General features: G+C 45.9%; 1 non-coding gene across 1 annotated transcript; it reads right to left on the bottom strand.

Moving 5' to 3' along the window:
• Positions 1–2,634: 2,634 nt before the first annotated feature.
• LOC149362754 (U2 spliceosomal RNA) lies at positions 2,635–2,830 on the bottom strand. Its single transcript, XR_016289299.1, has one exon. It is a non-coding gene; the product is annotated as a U2 spliceosomal RNA (small nuclear RNA).
• Positions 2,831–9,217: the final 6,387 nt, after the last annotated feature.

The raw sequence follows: 9,217 nt of genomic DNA, 5'->3' as shown, positions 1-9,217 counted from the left end.
TGACGCTGAGGCGTCTGATGACCTTGCCACAAATAACTGAAATTCAGCCGTCCTAACCTCCATCATTACGCAACCGCTAAATTTCTCAACATTTCTATGGCTCTTCTGGGTTGGTATGCGAGTATGGTTTTTCTACCAACTAACATCACTCGGCCTTTGCCAAACCACTTGTGATGTCTTTGTGGGTTCGTGCAGTACTGCAACAGGGGCAATTTTCACCTTGAATGCGCCTATTTGGAAACCTTCTGCGCTAACACTTACTAAGGACATGAGAACGTTTTTCACACACAGCCTCACGGGACACGGGTTGTGTTCTAAGGTTTAGCGTATTAGATGGTTGCCTTGAAGTCAACTTTAACAAGGAGACACCTCTGTTCGTATTCAGTGCTTCTTGTATCAATGCCTCGTATGCACCACTCAGTTTTGTGCCCCAGGATTCAGAATTGTTCACGCAGCATTGGCGGGGCATTTTCCCATTACAGCGATTGTGCAAATAGGGTTGCTGTATAAAGTGCGCGAGTCAAAGGTACAAAGGAAAATGCTGCCAATGTAACAGTGCTGCAGCCTGTTTCAGTGAACTTGCCTCGAGTGGCTACAGATGGCGAGGGAAGGTGGTTCCACCCATTTTCTGTGCGAAATGCTATGACAGCAAGAATGGTTTACTCCTCTACAATGGAATAGCAACCTTTGAAGTGTAACCCACTCACTGTGCAATGTAATTGGGTCTTGGAGAGCAGCGCGAAACACTGTTTGAAATGCAGATGTGGAGCTAGCGGAAGAAGCTGAGACGAAAAATTTTGTTGCCAGGGTGTGGTGACAATTGCGGACTAGCCTTTTTGGTGTTTACATGCTCACAGTTCCATACCTCTTTTGGGAGACTCTGTTGATCATACGGCCCACCTGCTCTGCCACCTTATTCAGCAGGCTGATGGTGTGGCTGCATTTCCGGCTTCCTTGCAACCACATGCCCAGGGTCCTTATCATGTTTTTTTTTTTTTCGGGATGTTCTGTCCCTCGAGAACGACCTCCAGTGTCGTTTGGGTGGGATGCTTGCCGACCCTGAGGAGTTCCGACTTCTCCGTCGAGCATCTTAGGCCCCTCTCTCTGGTGTAAGTTTCTACGCAAGTTGCCGCTTCCTGTAGTTTTTCTTGCTTCTCCCAGAGTGATCCTTGGGTGACCCATATCGTGATGTCGTCGGCATACATCGCGTGTTGGATGCCCTGGATCTCCTTGAGCCGTCTTGCGAGTCCAATCATTGCCACGTACGCGAAAAAAAGTGGCGAGGCAGCGAGAACGAGCATTGCTCGCGCTCGCTCGGTGGCCAGGCCCCCAAGCAAGCAAAGGTGACATACGCGATGTCAACTAGCGTATACAGTGCTTTCGTTCGGTGCCTGCATGCTCTGGCTTAGTAAACATTCTCGCACCTAGACCTGCTCGTAGGCTAGCATTTATCTCGAAGTGATAACCAGCTGAAACGCAGAGAGGACACGAGGTATCAAGCGCCTGAATCTGGCACGACGCGTATATCGCTGAGAAGTGCACTGTAGTACCTGCCTGAAATTGTGAAGTGTATGCGGGTCAACTTTCACGAAGGAAATTCATCACCGTGAGTGGTCCAACAATAAAGTTCGCGTCTGCGCACCACGCATACTTAAGCAAAGTGAAGTGCGGCTAACGTAAACATTCATGAAGTGACTGTTATGCTGGTTGGTAATCGTAGTCTATCGAACTCAATCAGATAGCGTAAAAGAAGCTTGGCGGCTGCCTGTGCCGCTTCTTCGACCGCTGTCGTAGATAGCGGTGCGACCGTTGCTGTGCACTAGAGCAAACAAACAACTCGTAAACAAATTTCGTTTGCCTAGGTCAATCATCGGAACGACGGTGGAAGTGCCTCCTGCCCCATAATCCGATGAAGTTCCGGCCATCACTAAACCAAACGGCGGCAGCCTTACTCGAAAAGCTTTTCCCGTCACCCAGGCGCTTTTCTAGCATACAAAAAAAAAAAAAACAAGCTCCGAAACACCAATTTGCGACGCCGCCGTACTGCACCGTGAGCAAGGAGGTCTGTGAGAGCAGCGACGATGACCATTCTGTTAAAATCATGAAAGTGTTCACTTCCACAACATAGTACGCATTTTATAAAGTACGCAAATCTATAAAGATTTGCGTGCTCGAATGCACGCCGTCGCGTACCTTTGGACGCCCGCTCAGCCGCGGACATCAGCGGCTGTGGTTTTCTTCGACACATTCGCTTCAGGGAGGAAACGCAGGCATTCCGATCCAAGATTCGGCTGTGTTCTCCAAAAAAGCGACATTTCATGCCTGAAGAAACGTTTATTTTCACGACAATAACATTAACGAGCCAAAGTCGCATAGCTTGTCGCCCATGTTGACGGCGGCAGGCAGAGGCAGCCAAACCGGAAGAGCGGGCTTTCTCCGATCTGCCTGGTAAAAACGCTCAATGTATCCCGACCTGCGCTCTAAAGAAGGAGCCGTATGAAGAAAATGAAAACTGTATGTGGAAACGAATTTACTTACGTACGAACAGCAGTCATCCATTCGATGATGCAAGCTGCGCCCGCCCATACGTGTGCAGATACTCTGATTTTGGATTAAGACAACCTCACCCATTAGGGTGAGTGGGCTGATCCCGGCGGCAGTGCAATACCGGGCCAACCCGTGGCAGAGCTGAGGCAAGCCTCGAGCACTCCACCAAGCTACAAAAATAAGTTTAATATCTTCGGGTCCATATAGGACCCGTATCAGATATTAAGCTGATAAGAACAGATACTACACAATTGATCTTAGCCAGAAGAGGCCGAGAAGCGATAAACCCTAAAATGCTACTACGGGTCGAAGCCCCCTGGGATGACCTGCCAACTAGCCCACACCACTCCGTAAGCCGCCAGCGACAAAGCTCTCGAGTTTCAGCACCTGTTTTGATGCGCGCACTATATCGGCATACTGTGACTTTTGGGACGCTTGTCTTCTAGTCAAATGAAGGTAATAAATGTCTAATCTGCTCACAATTCTCATTTCAATTGCTCAGAACCACGGTATAGTGACTAGAATATGCACTGCATCACGGGTGGTCACTCTGGCGGTGTCGTCGCGAAGCCTGACGGCGTGTGTCCAACGAATTCAGCGAAGCCAAGCCAAGCCAAGCCAAGTCGCCAGCGAATAAAAGGTCGCCGGCGGGATAAACAAAAGCAATTACGTGATTGTGTCGCGCTCAAATGGACGTAAACGCCGTAGTATCTGTATTCGATTTTCCAGTTAGCGCTTCTTGCAAGCGTTTTTGCGAAGGCTTAAATTACGTGTCTTGCCTATCAGTGATCATGGTCGAACGCACGGCGTTGCTTCTGCGACATAGCCATAAATGTGCTTGAAAACAGCCGTGCGTGCGACATGATCGACCTTCCCACGGAACGGTATTGGCTGCACGGCCGTCAGCGTTAGCATAAATCTGCGGCTTAATGCTGCGTAAAATACTTTTTGCGATTGGGCGTGCTCGCATTACGGTGGTGTGTCGGCGGCACTGTGTAACCCGCGTGAAAACGTCGATGTGCGTAGAAGCTGTCACTTGAGCGTCTTGTTTTTCAGTTTGTTTACTGCCAGGTGTGTGGCCTAATGTGACTTCAATATTGCCTTCAACCAAGCAGAGCTTCCTCATTATGTGACGATAACCTAATCAAAGGAGTAGTATTTGGGTTGTGACAATTCAATTCACGTTAACACAAATCAGGAATTCATCTCACATGAAAATGCCCAGCTGGTTCTAACTGGCCAAAGTGATTTAACAAATGATTCGCAGTTGAGCTGAAACCATTTGAAATGAACGGGGAACACGTCCTTTAACCACTCTCAAGAATCGTATATGTCGCACTTCAGTCGCAGGCGCGGCGTACAATTCCCTAACGTGTGCCAACTCGTGTATCTCATTTGCATAGGCATTTTCGTTGAGTTGTGCAGAAAACAAGAGAGTAAGTGGGAGGTCACGCTTCTCTAAAGTCAGCAAATCCATACGCTGCACACGAAATTGTAATTTATTGTAGTTGTGATGATGTGACAAAAAAACAATTTCTGTGTTATTTGGCTACATGACACAAGAAGCAAATTTGTCTCTGTAAACTATGCAAGCTTGACTTGAGTAATTAGAAACATACATTTGTTTGCCTTCTTATGCATACAGCCATTCTAGCCAGATTTAAATTTATAGCAGGCACACCCTAGGCAGTGATCTTGAAGCTGCTTATGGAACAATCCAAGTTAAAAAGAGAAAGCAATTTTGACGTTGGTAGGCCTAAAGAGAACTGTCATATATAAGGAATATATTACAAAGAATCCCCAAAGGAAGTGCTGTCATTATTTGCTTCACACTGTGGAAAAGTGGCTGAGAATGTGTTATACAGACTGCTTAATTTATTTGATAACGGTGCAGGCTTAGAGCTGTGCACGGGCTCGGGCCGGCCCGAAAGCCCGTACCCGGCCCGACCCGCGGGCCGGGCTCGGGCCTTGCGGAAGTCTATTCACCCGGGCCCGGGCCGGGCTCGGGCCACAGTATATTTGTCTCCGACGGGCCGGCCGGGCTTCGCGAGCGAGTACTTGGCCACAGAGTCGACCCCTTGCTCAGAGTTTGAGCTATCACAGTTTTGGAGAAGCAAAGCAGCGACATACTCAAAGCTTTCTCTTCTTGCCATGAAAGTGTTAGCCATTCCGGCTACCAGTTCAAGCAGCGAGAGAAATTTCAGCGCTGCCGGGTTCATTATGCAGGAGCGCCGCACTTGCCTCAAGCCGTCAACAATGGACGATTTGTTGTTTTTACATAATAACTTGGAGTGATAACTCTCTACATGCGCCGTGTTTGCATATACTCACTAATTTTCATCTAGACCATGAGAGCCGAGCATTTTAAAAACATTGAAATAAACTGATTTTCCTTAAATTATCTCTTTCTGTTTCATCGTCACTTCAATTTCAGTTTTGCAGGTCGGGCCGGGTCCGGGCCGGGCCTTAACTCGGGCCGGGCCCGGGCGGGCTTAGGTTTCTTCAGTGTCGGGCCGGGCCGGGCCTCCGTCAGTAGTGTAGGGCTCGGGCCGGGCGCGGGCTGAAATTTGCGGCCCGTGCACAGCTCTATGCAGGCTAACAGATGACAATCGAAGGCTCTGGAAGGCATTTGTCTTAGTGAATAAAAAAGTATACTCAAGGTGTGACAGCATATGCAGCAGGGTCACACAGACCATGCATGCTCCGTTTTCGGTTTTTTGCAAGGAAAGTCAAGTCACTTTTCCCCACACCTTTACATGCAGTCCAGGTTGTGCTTTGTTTGATGACAGTGTAAGCTGATAGATAGCGGCCAAGTAAAACATAGAAGTATTCAATTAATTACAACACTTTCCAGATAAATTAACACACACGAAGATCGGGCTAAAGGCAAACACAACTTGATAAGACCTGGGTCCTCACAGAGATCTTGGCAACATGGCCACATTAAGATATGCCAGCATGTGCATAGCCTTGATAAATTAGAAACATCGCATCATCCCTTTTATGTATAATATACTTCCATGCATGAAATGTCACAGAGTTACACAGCAGTCATTTCAAACAAACCACAAAGGACAGTAGCTCAAGGATCAAAGGGCCACATTAAACACAGCCATGTGTTTCGTCTGCCTCCTTAATTTTTGTGTAGGGGCATTTGCACGCTTGCTTCAAAATAAAGCTCCAGATGCCAACATTGCTTTTCTTGAGCAAATATTTTTGTTGTGGCATTTGCATGCTTGCATCAAAATAAAGAAGCTCCAGATGCCACCATTGTTTTTCTTGAGCATTCATAGCGTGCATTCTTTTAAGATCATCAATTTACTACAGGTACCATCAGTAAGGAATGAAACGCAAACAAGAAAACTGAGGCTGTAACACAAAAACACCTACTAACATATGAGCTCTTAGAGAGCAAATACAAACAAGGTTGATTAACACTTCTCAAGAAGAGTTATCACGCTTTCGAAGTGAAATTGCCCTCCACTAGCATTCAGCTTCCCCTGGCTAAGAGTTTGTATATATATATTGAATTAAATGTCAGTTCTATCCTTCCAATGTTGTGCTTAATGTGCTGCAGTATATAAGGAAAAGGAATATTATTCTCCGAGAGGCAGCAGTGAGAATGTGAAAAGTATAGCGTGCGCAATATTCACGACGTCGTCCTCAATTTTATGCATCTCCATCTGTGTTGGCAGCACCAAGGCTCCCTGGTTTAATGACTGCATCACACGCTAGCATCAACTGCAGTTTCGTGTTGGAGCAAAACGCACGACTGAACTAGGTATCAGCATATGAAGGGTGATGTAGCTTTCTACCACAGGCGACATTTCGCAGGATGTTGTGTCATTCTGCAAGCATCTTGGTACCCATGCCTCTACAGATCCAGCTATTAATAGCCCCATATAATGCCTACTGAAATTTGCAGCAGTTAACTGCGTGCTTGAATACATTTCGCAATGCTTGTGAGTATTGCTGTTGTCGTGAGAGTTGTACACTGTTGTACAAGACTTTCCTGTGCTTAAACCTTGGGGGCGTGTCATGCCGCGTAAACACATGTCTTGTGACAGTCTGATAAACCCACATGCCACAGCAGAGAAGAACTGCATTCGGTTTCTACTAACTGCAGCTGTACTGTGAGCATGTAAACACCACAAAGGCTAGTCCACACTTGTTGCCACTCCCTGGAAGCAAAATTTTTCGTCTCAGCTTCTTCCACTAGCTCCACATCTGCATTTCAGCCAGTGTTTTACGCTGCTCTCCAAGACCCAATTACATTGCAGAGTGAGGGGGCTACATTTCAAAGGTTGCTCTGCACAATGATCGAGGGAAGGACGGCAAAATTTCAGTTGATATTTGCGGTAAGGTCATCAGTCGCCTCAGCGTCATGAAAGGGTTTTGCGAAATTATATTTCTGTGAGTTTTACAGCGGCTACAGTAGCTACGAGGAGCAGGATGGCATCACAGTGAGTTTGAAATTTCAAGTTGCACATCCACTTCGAGTTACAAAGATGCAGGGGACACCAGTGTGTAACATATCATCCCAGTACAATGACTTAATGCCGGTGCAAAACATGCACTGAGAATTTCATTAAGTGCATAGACCTTAATCCTGTAAGTGCCGAATTAATTCCCGAAAAACATACCAAAATTGACAAATTTTTTATATTCATAACTTTTTCTATGTAAAGACTGATTCTGAAAATATAAGTATTACTTAATTAGTTCCTGGTTACAATTAACACAAAAATTAAACAAGACAAAGCTGCTCGTGAGGGTGGCTTGTTCTCGGTGCATGGGTTACAGCAACGTACTGAAATGCGTTGTATTTGTTTGATCCGATGCGTTGTAACACATTGCAAAGTGCATACAAGTTGCTTTGTCCAGACGAAAACAAGGTTTCATCATTATTGGTAGTTAACACGCACTACCCAGCGCATCACCATCGTTATCTGGAAACCTCTCCACCTAGCAACCAAAATCGAAGTCAGTGTCGTAAACAAATTATAGTCAGCAAACCTGCTGTCAGAACTGCTCCAAGAAGCAGCTCTTTTCCTCGGCACACTACTTACTGCCACCGGCGTTCTTCATGTGTGTCTCCATTATGAAAAGGCTATTGTCAGGCTTAAACACGCTAAAAGCACAAAACGCATTTCTTTCATGGACAACTGCCACCCTCTATTGTTGAGAATTGTAGGCAACGCCACTGCCGGCCGTAACTCGTTTCTGGCCCAGGGGGTATGCCAATATTCGAAATCTTCGACTAGCGAATCGAATAGTGGCATATTTGATTCGCTGTACGAATCAAATGGTGCATGTTTGAAATTATTCGAAATGAATCGAATACGTTTAAGTTTTCAAATGATTGGCACGGAGTTCAAATAGGGTACGTCGTATAGTTTTCTTCAACGACTGTTGAGAAACAGGGTCCACTCCAACACCGCACAGCATCTTTGTGCGATCCATCTGCGAGGGAAGGCGGATTCAGCGCCGAGACGTGGTCTGTTCATGTGGCGGCGTTTATAATGCTCATACGTAGGACTCCAAGACTGGGCAATGCGGCACTGTTCAGCCGGATCCAATAAACCCTGCCTACTTGCCCGATATCAGAAGCAGTGACTCATAACCCTCGTCCATCTCATCAGCTTAGATATAGCGTTAGCTCATCGATGAGCCTGAGTTGCTTTTGGACGTTAAATCCCAATAAACCAAACCAAACACCTACTTTAGCGATCAGAGCAGCGCGACATCGGGCGGCGCGGGCGTGGCTTGTCATTGGTGGTATTGGTGGAGGGGGAGTACAGCTCTGGGTTGGCGAAGGAAGGGCTAAACTGCAATGCTGTTTGTGCGGTGTCACATGGACGAAGTTAGTTCGGCACAATACTTTCTGCACATAGGATGCACACTTCATCTCCACTGCTTACACAGAAAGCGAAACTTGAGGAACATGCTACATAGTAGCTAATTTCAATAGTGTCATATTAGTGTCAGGAACACGCGCAGCTTTCTGAATGCACATACTAAGAAATATAAAGCACGACTTCATCATGTTTGTTTCTAAATGTGCTTCCTTGATCTCCGATTTTGTTCGCTGTTATTTTATTCTTTTAATGGTCATGTGATCATTTATTTCGCAGTTGCATTCTGACTTTTTTATATTTCTTCTTGATGTACTGTTTTTCAGGCCCTCCCTCTGCAAAGCTTTCCTAAGCCATGAGGATAGCAAACAATAACGTGTTCACAACGCTTGGGTCAAACTCGGCTTCTCCATGTTTTCGTTTTTAGTGGTAACATTGTACGAACACTTGAGACTGGCACTGCTGAGCTTTGTGCGAATTCACTGCTTTCTGGCAGCTTCATCAATGTTTGACAAAATGCCTACTTGGTCATTCTCAATGCAGTTAGCATTTTTAGTTGGTTTCAAAGAATTATATTACATCCTATGAGTACGGATGTGTGGCAGTGGCTCCAGAATTATACATTTGACTCTTTACAACTCGAACACAGCAAGGACTAAAACCTTGAATGAATTATGCAGGCCTTGAATTAGACTTTTTCACGCATCTGATGTTGATGGAACCAAAACGTCGGTTCAAATAAACTGGATATTTGAATAAAGTGAGTTCAAATTGAGCGAATTCAACTGCAATTGATCAAGTACTTCATATTGCTG

This window comes from Amblyomma mixtum, chromosome 2 (assembly GCF_055824585.1).
Source record: "Amblyomma mixtum isolate Tamu chromosome 2, ASM5582458v1, whole genome shotgun sequence".
Lineage (NCBI taxonomy): Eukaryota > Metazoa > Arthropoda > Arachnida > Ixodida > Ixodidae > Amblyomma > Amblyomma mixtum.
This window is presented reverse-complemented; position numbering and strand designations above follow the sequence as displayed.